The 18431-nt window shown below is 41.6% G+C and overlaps 1 protein-coding gene across 1 annotated transcript in view; it reads left to right on the top strand.

The window, feature by feature from the left end:
- The window catches only part of CCDC34 (coiled-coil domain containing 34), a gene marked incomplete in the record, with an annotated part of 365523 nt that overhangs the window by 281368 nt on the left and 65724 nt on the right, over window positions 1-18431 (top strand).

The following is an 18431-nucleotide window of genomic DNA, read 5'->3' as shown; positions in this document are numbered from 1 at the left end:
ACAGAACTGTATCCTTAGTGAAAAGATGATTAGCTATTTACACCAACAACAACATGTAATGAAGAAATAAAATACGATAAAAAAATTTAAAAATCAGTATCATGTCCAGTGATGCATTGTATAACTTGTCTAGAATTTTCAGGCAAGAACGTAATGACTTAACACAGTGTAGTATCGAACAGTATGTGGTACTGCTGCCTGAGAGTTGGAAAATGTAAAACCCTGGGAGAAATTCCTATTAGAAGAAAAGAACTAACAACCCGTTCTCTCTGCAATTGGGCAGTGTGCAGTCAGCTCGCTACCTACAGAGATGCAAAAAAGATATGACAAGTTAGTGACTAGTGAGTAAAGAGATAATGGTGCACTTTAATATTTTGAGCCTGCAATTGTATTTGGAGTTGGATGTGACACTCTGGGGACTGAGAGCATTCAAAATCTGTCAACACTGTTTGATTCCAATGATGAGGAGGATAAAAAATTCCAACGGAGATGGATGGCTGCAGCTCATGGGTGTTCCATAGACTGGATTAACATCCTAGTGGAATGAGACTTGCGAAAACACACACTGAAAGATGAAATATCATTAATGTGTGATATTCTGTCAGCTAATATATCTGCTGGCAAGTTGGAGCAATATTTGGGTGATAATAAATTGGCTGATGTGGGAGAACATCTGTTAACTATTAAAAAGAACAAATTGCTAAGAAACTTAAGGGACTACAAAAATGGCTTTGCCTTTCTTTAGAAATTCAATAGAAGTAGACGATGCAAGGACATTTGCTTCCAGTTACCGGAAGAGGATACAGAGCTTTATGAAGGCGAGGTAGCATCTTCTGACTACACTGAGGATACGGACTATAATAGTGACTATGTAGACTATCCGGAATTACCGCCAACTATATGCAACAAACTTTTCGTAAAGAAAGAATGGATGGAAATGCCAAGAAACTGGGGAGGAATGCCTATGAGTTTAACAGGGATGGACAACAACAGTGACAATATTCGCATCAACAGCAAAGGTATAAAAGGTTTAAAAGGAACTGAGGCATTGACTATAGTTTTTCAAAAAAAAAAAAAAAAAAAAAAAAAAATGTTGATTATATTAATTTATCAGGGTTATGTATTAAATGATTGTGAAGCAGCTGTACTAAATTTGGGTCTCAAGTTCGTTCCGATTTAAAAAGACATTTTTTGTCTGGAGAAGAAATTACATTTGTGGAATTTTTTTTCATAAGAATCTGAATGGTGTTGAGTAACATTTGAATGAATCGTTTGAAACCAATTTGTTTTTACTTGTTTCTGATGTTGATGAATATGGTGGATGCAATGCATATTGTAAACTTGATACTAATATGATGCCTTTTATTCCACCTTGTATTCATGATGAAGTACAACAGTTCTCCATAATGTTGAATTTTGCAGTACAGTTAATTTTTAATGAGTTTATGAGAAAAGTTAGGTTAAATATAATTTAACTAGACAGAAATGACAGGCCTTACAAAAATTTAGAAGTAAGGAAGAAATAATTTTAAGCCAGCGGACAAAGGAAATAAAGTTGTGCTTTATTATGAACAGTATTTTAAGATGTGTTATGAACATCTGGATAATACTGAAATATGTAGTAATATATGGCGCAGTACAAGGAGCATATTAAAAAATATCAAGAATTGTTAACTATGGGCCACAGACTGGGTTATTTCTCAGAGGAATATGTGAATAAAAAATTCAGTATAGAATGTGAGATAGCTACTTTCTGTTGTCTTCCCAAAGTACATATGAACATTAACAATCCCCCGGGTGGACCGATAGTGTCAGCTTGTAATTATTTTTTTAATAAATAACTATGCGAAAAAAAATACCTATTTTATTAAATGTGGTAAAAAAAAAAAAAAAACGCCATCATACATTAAAGATGCGTTTGATTTGTTAATACAATAGCTGGGGATGCAATGGGCGGGAGATATATTTTGATTAGTAATTGATGTAAAGAGTTTATATACTAGTATTAAACATGCCAATGGGATTGAAGCCCTAGAGTTTGCATTGGGAGACCGTCCTGGTGGCTATGTATATAACAGAATTGGTAGATTTTAGTTTGAGGAATAATATTTTGAGTTTAATGGTATAGTGTATCATCGAGAACAAGGAACAGCCATGGGGGCACCATTTAACCCCATGTATGCTAATATAATGATGGGTTTATTTGAATATGAATGCATATATTCAATTGAGTTTGTTAAAAATGTTTTTCAATATTATAGATACATAGATCTTATATTTGTCTGCAAGGAAGGATATGAGGATGTTATGCAGTTTATCGGGGAACTACAAACCAATAGATTTGGTTTGCAGTTTGACGAACCAGTATATGAACAACAAGTTACGTTTTTAGATGTACACTTAGAGTGGAGATTAAATGAAGGTATAAAAACTAATGTACATAGAAAATTTCAGGATATTAATCATTTCCTTGATGGAAGTAGTTTCCAGTCCTCACATCTTATGAAGTCACTTCCATATGGTGAATTAATGAGGGTTAAGAAAACTATGTAGTGATTGAAAGAAGAATTTAAAAGAACAATGGCAATGTTTATTGAAAGAGAATAAGATGAAGGAATAGTAAGGGATTCTTTATATAAGGTGAAGGAAAATGTTGAGATTGGGAGGAATAGAATAGAGAATGAATATGAACAACATAAAATATATGTGGTCACTACGTATGACCTATTGAGTGAACAAGTAGTTGCAGTTGTAAAACAATATTGGGACTATCCTTTTAAATTTAAGGAATTTATGGAGCTGTGTAGGTCCCCAATGTTTTTATTCTGGACGGGTAAAAGTATTAAATATAGGCTTGTGCATAATAAATTTGTGATTCCAAGTAATATGATGTATACGATTCCTGTGGAAAGGGGGACATTCCCCTGTGGTAAATATGTTGCATGTAGGTATATAGTCTGTACTTTGAATATATGAATGGACATAGGTTTAATGTATTGAATACGTTTCATTGTGGTACAGAATGTATAGTTTATGCTTTGATATGTCCATGTAATATGTTCTGTATAGGGGAAAGTAAGAGGGCTTTCAAGTTGCATTTACAGGAACATCTTAGAGATATAAAGAATAGGAAACTTGAAAGCCCTCTAGCACAACATTTTTTGCAGTATCATAATGGTGATCCAGAAGGCCTACATGGTACAGTTTTAGAAAGGGGTGAAAAACAAAATGAATTTGTTGAGGTTAAGAAGTAGCTTCTGTATAAAGAAGCACTTATTTTAAAATATGGAACTTTGGCTCCTGTGGGGATTAATATAGGATGCAGTTGGAAAGTTTTAAAATAATTTTACATTTTCTAATTGTTTAATTAGATGAATGGTGTTGAATAGTTAATTTGTGTAAAAGGTGTAGTTTTGTATTTGCTTTTTTACTCCATTGAAGGCATTTTGTGGTGCGGTGGACTTAGAGATCTAATAAATCCTTATTCAGTAATTTGGATGCTGGCTGGTCATATTTTATTTATGATCAGCTATTTGTCTGCTATGAGTGAAAGAAAAAAGGACAGCCAGTGTCAAAAATAATTTCTAGATGGTTGTTTAATACTTTGTCTTCCTATTTTCTCTATAACAAGTTCAAAAAATTCTATCTTAAATTTTTATTTCCTGACTTAGTGTAATTGGAGCTTATCTCCCTGGGCCGCTACTGAAAATGGACATGTATCCAGTTGGACTAGCCAGGTTAACAAATGTAAAATAAAAAATAAATAAAATAAATAAATACAGACAGAGCTAGGACCAACTCTGCCAAGGCTTTGACTTCTTTTGTGGCTGGAAACAGGTGTACCGTAGAAGTGTTTACAGAGTATTGCTAACTGGATTCTTTTTCCAGGTTCAGAACAAGCTTTGCTAGGACCATTAATGGGCTGTTAGATTCTTGCATTTCTTCCTCCAACCTATATGTTCCTAAGGTTCTGTAATCTACTTGTGCTACTTAAATAGTAATATTATACTGAACACAGAGAAGTTGTGTAATTAAACTTACCATAACTGTAAATTTTCTGATAGATCACTGTTTCAGTAGCTGCCTCCACATTCCATCTCCCTTGTTTTGTTTTAGATGTATTGCCAGGGTGTGGATGTATATACCTGTGTGTATACAGTTGCATATTTTACATTTGCTTTTTCCTTTTTTAGCATATTACCTTTTAGGGTTATGGTATCCCTTCTCCAGGGATCTGAAGCTTTTTCAAACCCTTGGCAATTGGGGCACATGGAGGGTCCCCTGAAACTTTGAAAGCTGGCCGGTGGTCATGTGCTGGATTAGGATGCAGCCCAAATAATGTAGGCTACCTGTACCATTTTTTCACATAAAATGAAGTATTAGGTGAAGGATTGTACTGTAATTTGGGGAAGAATAGATAGGTGTGATTGGTTGAGGGGAGACTAGCTAGTAGAAAGACAAAATACATTTTGCAGTGTTAATTGAACAGGTACAAAAGAGAAGCAAGAAGTGGAGGAAATCTTAGATTGAAAAATGAATTTTTGAAGGAGACAAAGATATACACTTTTATAATTCACATGACTACTAGAAACATCGGCCAGTAGACTTGGAGAAAAAAGGTCATAAAGAATTTTTGTAGGTTTGAAAACGGAGGACAGGGCATACTGCAGCAAGGACCCTGTTATGATAGTAGAGTTTGTTGACATTATCCCATTCATTCTGTTATTGATAACTGCTGATAAATATGAGAGAAGGAGATATTAAATTAAATTCTGTTTACTTAAAGTTCCCAGTGAAAAAGCAGCTGCCATAATGAGCCAAATAACTGGAGGTGTTTGAGCTAGTTTTGAAAGGACAAGCATCTAGAAAAAGGCCTAGATACTAATGGTATTGTAGTGCAGCTTTTGTACGATATGTTTTAGATGTGTTGAAAAATGCCACATCTATCCAAGATATTAAACAGGGTTTTAGATACCAAGGATATCCCTGTTTCATGGATAGAAATGGATAGTAGTGTGATCATTTTTATACCTAGTGGAAATATGTAGGCCCTTTTCAGTGTTAAAGTTTGAGTGTAAGCTGTTTTTTTATGGTGATTGTTGGAAAGAAATTTGCATTGTATATCCCCTCCTTGATTTGAAACCAATAAATGTGGATTTGTAAGAGGGAACCAAATAATATTTTTAAAGCAAGGATGATTTAGAGACCTGCAATAGCCCCATAAGGGTAATTTAGTACATTGAAGCCTTTATGCAGAAAATACATTTTACAAGATAGACTAGTTTTATCTAACAAAGGTGCCTTTGGAGTCTTTTTCCCAGGGAATTTTCTAGATTTAATAAAGTAAGGATTTTGTGGCTTGAGTTAAAATTCATGTTGGGTTGCCTCTATCTTTAGTCAAGTGGTACAAGGCTAGGTTGTCCATTATCACCAGTTTTGTTTGCTTTATATCTTGAATCCTTAGTGGTAGGGGCAGTTCAAACTTGAGATGGTACTTAATAGGATGGCAAAAGTGAAGAGTTTTGTTGGCTGATGATTTGTTGATGTGGTTAATGAACCTCAAACAGGATATCGTATTTAATTTGGTTGTGTTACTATGGTATGTTTTGAGATATAAGAGAAGTCTAAGACAAGGGCATTTGCTGCAAGTTTTAGTCTCTCAAGCTTTAAAAATACACCTGTGGCTGGTAGTGCTTACTAAGGACCTAGGAATTTGCCTTGGACATGACCTAGAGTAATCTAGACCAGGAATCTCTGTCTAAAGAATTTAAAATATGATTTTTGGAACAGCTTAAAAAAATGAGGTATTAAGTCCTTTTACAGGTAGATCACCAGATCTGAAGTAGTTACTTCATTTGCTCTGCAACCTGTGGGTATTGGATCCGACTTCGGATCTGAGCCGGCAGCTTTCCAAGCTACAAGATCCGAGCTCCTAGCTCCTCCCCTACCCATAATCCCCTGCTACCTGCTGTATTACCTCAGATCGTTTTTTGCCGCGGCTGAAGTAGCTATCTTTTGAAGAGCTCCTGGCTTTAGTGAGATCGTTTACTTGTTAAAGTCCTAAAAAAAAAAAAAAAGTGTTTTTGTGAAGTGGTAGTGTAAGTGTGTGTAGTGCCCCTGAGTTTATTTTTGGTGGTTTAGTTAATTTTTCTCGTAGTTAGTTGTTCCTCTGTGTTGCACCCCTCCCTCCCTTAGTGTTTGGGTGTGAGTTTAAAATGGCTGAAGGGCCCAAAGCTGTTTTTTCGAAGTGTACTGAGTGTGGCCATAAGCTTTCACCGGCTGATGGCCACACTCAGTGCGTTTTATGCCTGGGGGTGGCCCATTTATCTATGGCCTGCCAAATTTGTGCAGCCTTTAACCCCCGGGCACTTAGGGATAGGAAGAATAAGCTGATCCTGGTGGGAAAGCTCCCCCCAGGAATCTGCTTCTTCTTCCTAACCCACTCAGGCTGCTTCGGCATCCCCGGTGCCTTCTGCGTCCCTTGCTCAGCCCGGGACTCAACCTCCCTCTTTGGGTTTGAGCACGGGTGACGCTGGTGCCTCTTCCTCCAGAGAGAAGAGGCACAAGGATAAGGAAGGGCACGAATCCCATAAAAGCCGGGCTGAGACTCAACCCTGCCCTGCCATCTAAACTGACAAAGTCTCCCTCGAGGGTCTCCAGATCCTCCCCCTCTCGGCTCCGTTCGCTCAGCTTTTCGCCAGAGGAGGAGGACCGGTCTCCCTCGAGGTCCCTCTTGGCCCGCCTCGACGACTTCTAGATCGACCAGAAGCCTCACCGAAGCGGATATGGATCGGATGATGTGTCGATTCATACAGACCCAGATGCAGATGGGGGTGCTCTTGCCCCCCCCCCCCTCTGGGAGGGAGCACGGCCCCTATTTTTGCTCCGATCACTCCTCCTCCGACTCATTTTCGGGTCTCGGAGTCGTCAGAATCGGGCCCTTTCGGAGCCGGGGATTTGTCGGCGCTGATAACGCTGATCTCTTAGACGCCGACTATACCCTCGAGCGTGTCGGATCCCAGTTCTCGAGGCCGAGGGCTGAGCATCTGATCCGGGGGAGTTGTGTCTTCGGCGGCACTGTGTTCGGAGCGCACCTCTCTCTCTGCGCCGACTGCATCGGCTCCAACCCCGATCCCTACCTCGGAGCCGAGGAGGATGCTTTCGGAGCCTGGCAAGAGTAGTTCTCCTTCGGCTTTTGAGGTAGTGGAGAGGGTACTGTCGAGGTCCTTCAGGTCCCCGGTCCGGGCTTTGGATCCTCCCGTACCCCCCCTGCATGTGGGTCTATCCTCCATCATCCGACCATCGGGACAGCCTGCTCAAGCCCTCCAGCTAGTTCCCTTGGAGGAACAAGAACCCGTGGATGAGCCCTCTTCAGATAGCCCCACCGAGGAGGTCCCTCGTAAACGTAGGTGTAAAAGGAGGCACCTGGACTCCCCTGAGTTCGTTACCACCGACATGGATTTAGATGAAGGGGAAGGTTCCCCAAGGTCACCCCCGAGGATGTTTCCTTCGGAGACATCAATGAAATGTTGCGTATTAGAGGGGCTGGTCTGCCCAAAAACCTTCCGTGGATGAATCCGTGTTCCTAGAGGCGTTTGAGGCAGGCCCATCTACCTTCTGGGTGTCCCCTCTGGCAGACCCCAGGTAGACTTAATTACTACCAGGGCATGGAAGGAGCCTGACATCGTGGAGCCATTTCCTAGACTTCCTGATAAAGTCCTTAGCCCCCCTACAGATAGGCAGTCTTGGGCCAAGGGATCTCCCGTTGATGCCATGTTGGTGGCGGCTGCCACCAAGAAAGAAGTCGCACAGGGGAGTTCTTCGGTCCACCCACCAGATAAGGAATCTCGAGCACTGGACCGCATTTGGAAGCGGACGTTTGCTTCAGCGACCTTCTCAATAAGGGCGCTGAACTATATGGCACATACCATTAGGCTACAGCGAGACTTGATTAAGGAATACGCTGCAGCCTCCCCGGAGTCCATGTCGGTCGGAGACAAGAATGTTTTTTCGACTCGGATGGCCACTCTAAAATCCATTTCTAACACGTCCATGCGGCTTCTCTCCCATGCAACAGAGGGAGCCGCTAGGGCCAGCGGAGCCGGGGTCGTCTTGCGACGTCACGCCTGGCTCCGTCTTTACGACTTCACGGATCTCTTCAAGGCGTCCGTCACGAACATGCCCTTTGACGAATCTTTGCTTTTCAGCAAGACCGTTCGCGATACACTGGTCCAAAGTGAAAAGGACGGGAAGACGCTGTCTGCCGTCGGAGTCTGCTTCTCTAATCCCCAACGATCCTTTTCTAGGAATCAGAGGGGACAAAAGAAGCTGTGGTTCCGCAAGTCTCAGCAATCCCATCCAGCTTCAGACCCCTCGTCCTCTAGAGGCAGAGGAGGACAAGGTGGACGCCGGCCCAGAGGCAGAGGGGGACTGCGTAACTTCGGGTCTAAAGAACCTTTCTCGGACAGACCCGTGCAGCAGCCCTGAGGGCTTGCCCGACTGTTCTTCTCTGGAGGCAGTCGGGGGGGGCGTTTGACGGAGCACTTGTCAAATTGGGAGTCCCTTACAACAGATCGATGGCTCCGTATCATATCCAGAGGTTATTACATCCCCTTCATAAACCTTCCCCCCAAGACCAGACGCCTCCCTGATGTACCACCCAATCAGAGGGAGGCAGCGGCTTCAGAAGTATCGAAGTTGCTAGAAAAAAAAGAGCCATCCAGCCCGTCCCCCCAGATCAGTCCGGATTGGGTTATTACTCCAGGTTCTTTTTGATGTCAAAGAAAACTGGGTCCCAAGACCCATCTTAGACCTTTCCGCTCTGAACCTATTCATTCCCAAGGAAAAATTCCTGATGGTCACCCTCCAATCAATTCTCCCCCTTCTGCGGGAGAACGACTGGATGTGCTCTATAGACCTCAAGGATGCATACTACCACATTTTAATGGACAGACGATCCAGAAGGTTTCTCCGCTTCCGGCTGGGGGCCAGTCATTATCAGTTCAGGGTTCTTCCGTTCGGCCTCACCTCACCCCCAAGGGTGTTCACCAAAGTCATGGCAGTGGTTGCAGCCCACCTGAGACTTCAGGGCATTCAGGTCTTTCTGTACCTAGACGACTGGCTCCTCACCACCACCAACAGGCATCAACTCTGCATGGCAAGAGATTACGCTCTGACTCTTGCCCACAACTTAGGCATCTCAGTAAATCTACAGAAATCCTCTCTGTGCCCCGTTCAGATCCTGGAATTCATAGGGGCCAGGTTGGATACCCGTATCTCTTGAGCTACCCAAACTTCAGACAGAGGCTGAGCAGCTTGTCATATCAAGTATTAGCCCTTCTTCAGAGTACTGCCCCACCGGCGGAGTTAGTCCTGAGGGCACTAAGGTCTATGGCGGCAGTGATTGGTCTCTCCCTTCACGCACGCCTGCGAATGAGGATATTGCAGTGGACCCTGCAAGTTCAGTGGTCCCTATCACTCCACCCGTTGGACACGCTGATACAAATGAGCAGAGTTTGCAAGGACGCCCTTCTTTGGTGGCTCCACGCACGGGAACTCAGAAGGGAGGCCCTTTGTGATCCCCCCGTCCCAAGCCACATTGACCATGGACGCTTCTCGCCTCGGGTGGGGGGGGGGGGGCATTGTTCAGGCAGATCCGTCCAAGGCACGTGGACGTCCCTAGAGACCACTTTGCATATCAATGTCCTAGAGATGAAGGTGGTGCTTTTGGCGTTGCAAGCTCTCCACGACCTTCTCCCTCTGGAGACTATTGCAATCCAGACTGACAATATGTCAGTAGTCTGGTACATAAACAAAACAGAGAGGAACCAGGTCTTCTCCCCTTTGTCGAGAGTCTATGAGAGTTTGGGAATGGGCGATATCCACCAACCGGTTTCGGGTAGCAACGCACATTCCGGGTCGGTCCAACATATTAGCGGACAAACTGAGTCGAGTACTTCTCACTCCGTATGAGTGGTCTCTCAATCCATCTGTTGCGAAGCAGATCTTCCGCAAATGGGGTTGGCCTCGTTGCGATCTTTTTGTTTCTCCATTAAACACAAAATGCAGCGAGTTCTATGCAATACTTCCCCCCAAAGGGGAGAATCCCAGAGACTCTCTAGTTCATGTTTGGCCTCCCGGTCTCCTTTATGCTTATCCCCCCCTCCCGCTTATGATAAAGTTTATACAGAAAGCCTGTCGGTTGGGGAGCAGAGTTATCCTCATAGCCCCATTCTGGCCTCGACAGATCTGGTTCCCTTATCTGCGGTCTCGCAGTCTGGCTCCTCCATGGATTCTGGATCCCATTCCAGACCTGATCTCGCATCCTGCAGGTTGCCAAACCTGGTGAACCTCAAGCTTACGGCTTGGTTGATCCAGTTCCAATGATGGCTAGGACTCCTGGTATCTCTTCTCCTGTTAAGGCCATACTGGTCGCAGCTCATAAGCCGTCTACCAGAAAACTTTACAATAGTAAATGGAAACGTTTCTCCATCTGGGTTAAAGACAAGGGCCTGGACCCATTTACAGTTCCTATTCCAATGATTCTGGACTTCCTGTCGCTGATTTTTCGGCAGGGAGCAAGTGCTTCTACGGTTAAGGTGCAGTTGGCAGCCATCTCCCATTTTCATGTAGGTGATGGCTTAGGGTCCTTGGCATCTACAAAATTATGCAAAACTTTCTTGTGGGGCATCTTTTTTTTGAAGCCGCCTGTGAAGACTGTGGTGCCTCCATGGGATTTGACCTTAGTCTTACAAGTCCTGGCAAGTCCACCCTTTGAGCCTGCGGCCTCGGTTTCGTTAAAGTTCTTGTCGTGGAAAATGGCCTTCTTAGTGGCTATTACTTCGGCCAAGAGGGTTTCAGAACTTCAAGCTCTGTGTATGAAACCCCCTTACCTTATTTTTCACAAGGATAGAGTGTCCCTCAGGACTAACCTGTCTTTCTTACCTAAGGTGGCTTCAGAGTCAAATATTAATCAATCAATAAATTTGCCAGTGTTCTTCCCAAATTTTCAGAACAAAGGGGAATACAAGTTGCAGAAACTGGATGTACACAGACAACTATGTTTCTACTTGCACAGAACTAAAGATTTTCGCAAGTCAGACCAGTTGTTTGTATCCTTTGCAAAATCAGCTATGGGTAAAGCCATTTCCAAAGTGACCGTAGCAAATTGGATCTGTCAGTGCATAATTCACGGGTACATATCATCGGGCAAACCAGCCCCTATTGGAATTTGCGCTCATTCTACAAGGTCTGTGGCCACCTCAGTAGCCTTTTGGTCCAGGGTTCCCTTGGACGACATATGTTCAGCAGCTACTTGGTCCTCTTCTCATACATTCATTTCTCATTGTAAACTAGATATGATTTCGAGAGGCAGGGCTTCTTTTGGCTCCGCAGTGCTTCGGAATATCCTTCCGTAAAGGCCACCCAGGTTTCTCTTGAGTAGCTGGGGACTCTGTCCCACAGGTTGCAGTAACTACTTCAGATAAAGAAGTTATGTACTCACCATAATGTTCCATCTGAGTAGGTACTTCATTTGTCTGCAACCGACCCCCCCCCCCCCTGCCATCCTCCAAACCTTTTCGGGATTTTCTGGTCACCTGTAAGTTTCTTGTCAGGAGATTAGATATGGTGTATTCCTCTCTCGAGGTTGTTAGTTGGGTGATGAGGCAAAAAGTCGATATGAGGTAATACAGCAGGTAGCAGGTGATTATGGGTGGGGGGGAGGAGCTAGGAGCTTGGATCTTGTAGCTTGGAAAGCTGCCAGCTTGGATCCGATACCCACAGGTTGCAGACAAATGAAGTACCTACTCAGATGGAACGTTATGGTGAGTACATAACTTCTTTTTATAGAGACATTCTACTATATTAAGGATATTTAGAATTTTTTCCTGGAACCATCTGCACAAATACTTCCATACCCTGTAAAGGTTGAGGAGGTTGTTTCTACTGGAAGTCTTTCTTTGTTGACTGTGAGAAAATGAAGTAGCTGTCCCACAGGAGCATTAGGGTTAGTGTGGGAAATCTTGTAGTAAGAGTTTTAAGGGAGGAGTATTGTGTTGGCATGTGACAGAAATGTGAAATTGTTCTATATTAGAATTTGCAATGGTATTCCTATTGACATTTCTAGCGAAAAAAAGCTGCAACTCAGAAAGTAGAAATTGTGCATCTCCAGCAATAAAATCCATGTTATAACACAGATGGCAGCCAATACTGATAGTCTGCTAAGATTGTTTATCCAGAAGTTACAGTTTGGTAGTGTGATTGATTATTCTTGTTAAACTTTGAATTGGATTTATTACCTGAATTTAAAAAGGTTTGTATTTTGTGTGTAATGAACTTATTCCTCCTGTTATCCAGTTGAAAGATTATTGTAATGCATACAGCTGAGATTTGCTTCATGAATGTTTTCCTTGGCCCATGCAGAGTAGTCATGAGTTGAATTTTACAGTTTCTTGTAAAAATGAAAATGCAGGTATTGACTGCTAGTGCACCTGACATGTCACTTAGCAGTGTAGGAAATTGAAGAAAATGGGTCGGTGTGATCTGAAGTTCAATTGTGTGTGATGGTAAAAGATTAATATGACTGTCTTGAGAAACTATTAATATATGAAAAAAGATGAGATTTAAAAAAAAAAAAGCTTCTTGTTCATGTTTAACAGTAAACTATATTTAACGAACCAGTTCTGCTGTTAGAAAAATATATCCAAGTTTATAATCAAAATATTGCTACACTGAAAAAACATCTTTAGCATCTTTTAGGTGCGAGCAAGATGGTGATACAAATTTCTCTGTTTGACATTTGGTAAAAATCCAAATGATCCCAAAAAGATACCCCTTTACGGGCTAGGCATAATGGTTAGTGTTTATCTCACAAGCAGAGTGCGTGCAGGCTTTGATTCTCACCTTTGAAGAGAAATTGTCTAGCTTAAAATGGACTCCAAGGGCATCTAGTCTGGTACGTGCCTATGAACTTACAACCCCTTAATTAGACATTGTTGGTTGAAAATATGGTGATGAGTCTGCTGTACATTTTATTTTTTTTTAATAGATCTAGCCCCCTGCTGCCTGCCAACCATCAGCCCTCTTATTAGTTGGTTTCTTTTCAGGTTGTGTTAGAGAGCATCACAGAGGTCATCATTAAGGCAAGCGGTATGACTTTTTGTGGTTTAGGCCCTTATCCCAGCCCTCTGGTGGTTCACTTGAAGGGTTTCTGCTGTGGGTATGCACATTCCTATAAGATAAAAAAACAAAGTATTCCTCCTAGAAAATAAAGCCGGACTGACAGCGCAAATTAAACTAAAAATAAAAAAAACAGCAGACTGGCACCACAAAGCTCTCAAATACTAGTTTAGTACACACCCATTACAAGAACATTACTATTTTTTTCTATTTCCTTTAACGACTTTCTTTCAGAGAAAATTGGAAAAATTTCTTGATTAAAATTATTCCTTATTTGCATAGAAAATATTTGTATAGCTTATTGTAACGTATGAAAAAAATCTTCAACCATACAGTTTAACTGTCTGCCAATATTATCCTTATTAGTATTCAGTTTTGTCACCCTAATAAGTTGATTTTTAACTATTTTATTAAAAATATGTGGGGGGTGAAAACTACTTTTATGTAAATAAGTATTTTCCTTTACATTCTTTTTAAATAAGTAGCATCAATGAAGCCATGTATATTCTTAATTAATCTAATATTCAAAATGTCTATTTGGGTAAAGTGCACAGTGTATTTAAAACGTAAAAAAAAACCTAGAAGTTGAGTGTAGATATTCAATGAATTCATAGAAACCATTTCATATAAGGAAATGATAATTTACAAGACATTTATAAAACAATATATTTATATATACATTTGTACTTCCATCCAGAATATATTTCAGTTCCCAATTATTAACTACTAAATTTGCATAACTTAATTGCGTAACGTAATTTTTAGGTTGTATTCTAAAACCTTCTTGCAAAGAAAAGATTTTAATCTTTGTTTTTATCATTTTTTTTTTTACTGATTCTATTATCCAGTCATGTGATTATTTATGTATTTAAGAAGAGCTGGTTTTTATTTAATTGTTCTTGCCTGAAGAAGCTTTAAGTGGTGAAAGATTTTTCTTGCATTTGTACTAAAACTAATATTTTAGAGCTTTGTGGTGCCGGGCTGCTGTATTTTGTTTTTAGGTATGCACATTCCTTCCTGTACCCCATGACAGCTGCCACTTAGATGGAGCCAAGCATATCCCTGGTTTCCAGCTTCTAGTGCTGCATGCCATATACCTCTCCACTAGCTGTTGGCATTGCAATAGAATTGACCACCTCCCTTATCCCATGAGGGGTGTAGTGGGATCAACTACTCATTTGTATTCTATCCCTCCTAGCTTTTGCAGCTGCTGAACCCCAAATCAGATTGTGGTGTCTGGGTCATATCCAGATTTGTTCCTGTATGTCACTGGGAAAGCAATGTAATGTAGGTCATTAATCACACAAGGGCATTCTTGTTACCAATTACAGGACCTAGATCCAAAGTAATATTCAGAATGAATACGCTGTCAAATACACTTAATAAAAATGTTCAAGTAATATTAACCTGAAATTTGGAACTTTTGGTTCTAGTTGGATTAGGTACTGTTAATAACAAGATGAGTGAGAATAGATCCTGTACCCATTTGTGTTATTTGAAGTGTAATAGCACTCCAGTAATAACACTGATGTTTTTTGTCTATATGTAGATGTCAAATTCTTGTGTTTTTAAAACTGAATGCATGTTCAGGAGTGGCTGAAGAACAACTTTTATATGGCATTGAAAATAATTCTAATGGATTAACTCGACATTTCTACCTTCATAATGAAAATTTAAATTGTATTTATTCATTTAAAATAGGTTTAGGTTTAATTGAAGCTTGCTTTTTGGAGGTGGTTATTTGCCAATGATAGATTCACCTTTGAGCAAATGATATCTCATGTAATATAGTCCCCTGCTCCTGTTTTCCTGAATTTGCCAATCTCGGAATGTTTTTACAGTAATCAGTTGTAGTGCAAGATCAAGGTAATGATTTTTTTTTTCACCCCTGCTGTCTTCATCTCCTCTCTTTTCTATATGGTTGTGTGACCAGAGGGTATGTATACGTAAAGGGTGCGAGTCTCTACATGGTTGTCTCTCACCCCCCCCCCCCTGCAAAAATGTATTTTTAATTGGTGTCCTTAATTTTAGTCCAGTTTGCTTTCAGCAGGTTACTTGCTGATTTTTCTCTTAGGCATTCCATCACCAGTAGGCTGCTTGAAGAAGAAACTAAGTAACATAATCACTTTGAATGTGTATGACTTTCCAGGTTTGAGTGACACCTTTCCAGTGATACATATTCTAAAAGCAGACGTAAATGTGAGAACCAGACATAAGTATCGTAGGCTGCCTTGCTACTTTCCAGATTTGTTTAAGCAGCTGGTAAGGATGCTTAATCAAATGTAACCATGTTACATGTAATGCTGTGTCGGAGGGCTGCTGCCCTAGGGTTTGTGTTCAAAAGACATGTCTGATTAATGACCTAATCTTTTTCCAGAATATGTCAAAGCCTTTAAATGCCACTTTGGAAGATAGTGTTTTACTTTGGGGATCTCCTTTAAAAAGGGTTTATAAGGGTTTCACAGAAAATGGAGGAAGTTATGCCAACACTTGTCTGTATTCTGTTGTACTCTAGCAGTTTCCTTTCAAGTCTTACACTCTGGTCATTTTCTGTAAAAGGACTAAAAGTGCAAGCAATTGCAATATTAATAAAGGAAGCAACAAGCACAGATATCCAGAAGAAAGGGTCAACTACAATATCTAGTTCATCCAGAAAAATGAGGCAGTGTAGTCTAGTCTGGACTTCTTCTCCCTCTCCCCAAATAGAAATGCCCAGGGGGAAACATCTTGTGCTGTCAGCAATAGTAGATGACTTCACTGAGGACAATGGGTGCTCAAACATCCCATCCTGAAAACACTATAGCTTGCAGCCTGCTTTAGTGCCATAGCCTTTCAAACAGCAGCATACCAACAATGTGATGGACATTTATTTAAAGAAGTGAAAAGACTTGCCTTCAGAAAATCCTTTCTCCAAATGGAAAATATTTTCCTTGTGATGCTGTGGATAGACTCAGGAGCCTCTCCCAGCATCTGTGTCCATGATCTTCCAGTAGCTTAGTGAGCTTTTGCATGCAGGCTTGGCTTGCAGTTTTATTACGGAACACCTCACAACCATTTCTGTCTGTCTTGTGACCCTCCGCTGGATAGGCTATGACCACTCAAGCACGTCTTAGAGGTGTACTGTATACTAGCAACAAAAACAATTGCTCCGTGTTGGGACTTGATCTGTGACATGGAAACATTGCCACAAGCATACTTTGAACCTACAGATACAATCTCAGTAAAATTATTGACTTTGAAAATCACCTTATTAGTTGCAATTACCTCAGTCAAGAATATCACCATTTCAATTTGTGTATAAGGAACCTTTCTTTGTATTCCACAGGGACAGGGTGAGCTTGAGGACAAACTCCTGCTCTATTGCAAAGATGATGACAGAAAATGTTCTATATAAAGTTATCCAGCTACCTGCCTTTTTCCCAAGCCACAAAACAAAGAAGAAAGAAATGCTTTGATGCTTACAGACAAGTTACTGTTGGCACAGAACCAGAGCGATAACAAGGCCTGATCATCTATTTTTTTCCTTTACTTCAGGAAATCGGGCAGTATCAGTGCTGACCATATCTCAAGTGGCTGGCAGGTGATCTATGATCTGATGTTTTCTTCATCTGGATTCAACGTTTGGGATTTGGGATCCAACACCAGCCAGTTCAAAAGTCTTTTATCCCTTTTTGGCTACACCTCCCTTAACTGTAACTCCCTGTTCCTCCTACTCCCCAGATCTAGTGTGCTACCATTCATGTCTGTAGCTCTGTCTTTGGCTCCGTTTGATATTTTCATTTTTAAAGCATTAGTGTAGTGTTGAGGAGATCTTTTCTTCCCATACGTTTGTAGAGTTATTATGTTCAAGTAATTTTAGATGGCTTTTAGTGTTTTTAGTGTAGCTTCCTTCCCTTTTTCCCATTTATTTTTAGGCTCTTTGCTGTTTTTCCCTTAGTATTAGTGTGCTGTTGTAGGTTTTATAAATGAACAAGTGTTTTAAGAAATGTGTTTCCTATAGGCACAAATTGCCCTTCCAGGATGCACACGTAAAATGTGTATATTGTTTGGCTCTGAGGCATCTGGATTTGGGATGCTCATTTGTGAGAGCTTCGGCTTACATACTCTCAACAAGCATAAGGCCAGGCTTGTTTTGAAAGGGCTTTTACCCTCTGGCTCATCTGTTTCTGCTGCTCCTAGGGTGGCTTCTCACTTGGCTCCCAAGACTGGTTCAAGAGGTCCCAGCTATGGGACTCCAAGCAGACCAGTCGGGAGCATAAGCAATCGTTGGCCTCCAACTTTGGACCTGCTTTCTTGGGTTCACTGGGTCTGAAGGTCCCACAGCTTTTGGCTTTCTCAGCAGCATCAGCACTGATGTCAACTCCGTCTCTGAGCTGATTGCCTTTGGCTAAATCAGGTGAGATAGCCTCTGGCTCTGAGCATTCTGACCCTCTTCTAGTCAAAGGGCACCTTCAGGTAGGGTGGCTTCTCCCTTTTCTCCTTGAAATCCTCCTCTTTGGTCACTAGAGTCTTCCTTGTCTCCACCCCAATTCAGGGTGCTTCTGGCTCGGATTTAGCTGGTGGGATCCTCTTCCCATAGTTCCTCCAAGCCATCCTCAGTGGCTTATTCTGTCCAGTCATCGAGGTTGATGGACAGTATCAAAATTACTGATCTGGAACAACTGATGAAGTCCTTTTTACACAGATGCAATTAGGCCTTATCCCGTTTGGTTTAGGACTAACACCTGGACCCTCAGCTCTATCCTTTTGATTTATTCCCTCTGCTCCTTTGGGTCCAACGTCTTCAGGGACAGCTTTGTTTCCACCCTCCAGATTGGATCGGACAGTTTGGCTGTCTTTGGCTTCATCCTGTTCCTTTGTAGCCTCAATCTGAATTGTTCAATGCTGTCAGCACCTCAGAGCTGTGAAGTTGAAGCTGGAGTTTCTAGGTTGGGATAGTCACTTCCTCGCAGATATTCGGATTTAAACAGTTAGTCTCTGAACTGAACATCTGGTCTAGGTGCGGCTCCCTTTGGTACGGGGCCATCTTTGGTAACCTCTGGGTTCTGGGACTCTTGAACCCAAGAGGCCTTTCTCTGCCTTTGCCTTTGACATTGAGAGTATGTTCTCTTCTCGAGAGAAGGGTCAGATTTCTCCAGCTGGCACCCTCTCACAGTTTTCGTCTGCCCCTTGGACCTGTTATCAGTCTGCTCTGAGATGGCCTGTATCAGCCAGCCTCCACTCTGCCCCTTTGGTAGGGCTTCCCCCCTCTG

The sequence above is a fragment of the Protopterus annectens genome, chromosome 17.part0 (genome assembly GCF_019279795.1).
Source record: "Protopterus annectens isolate FY-2018-M chromosome 17.part0, PAN1.0, whole genome shotgun sequence".
Classification (NCBI taxonomy): domain Eukaryota; kingdom Metazoa; phylum Chordata; order Ceratodontiformes; family Protopteridae; genus Protopterus; species Protopterus annectens.
The sequence above is the reverse complement of the archived record's forward strand: the minus strand, read 5'-3'. Positions and strand labels throughout refer to the sequence as shown.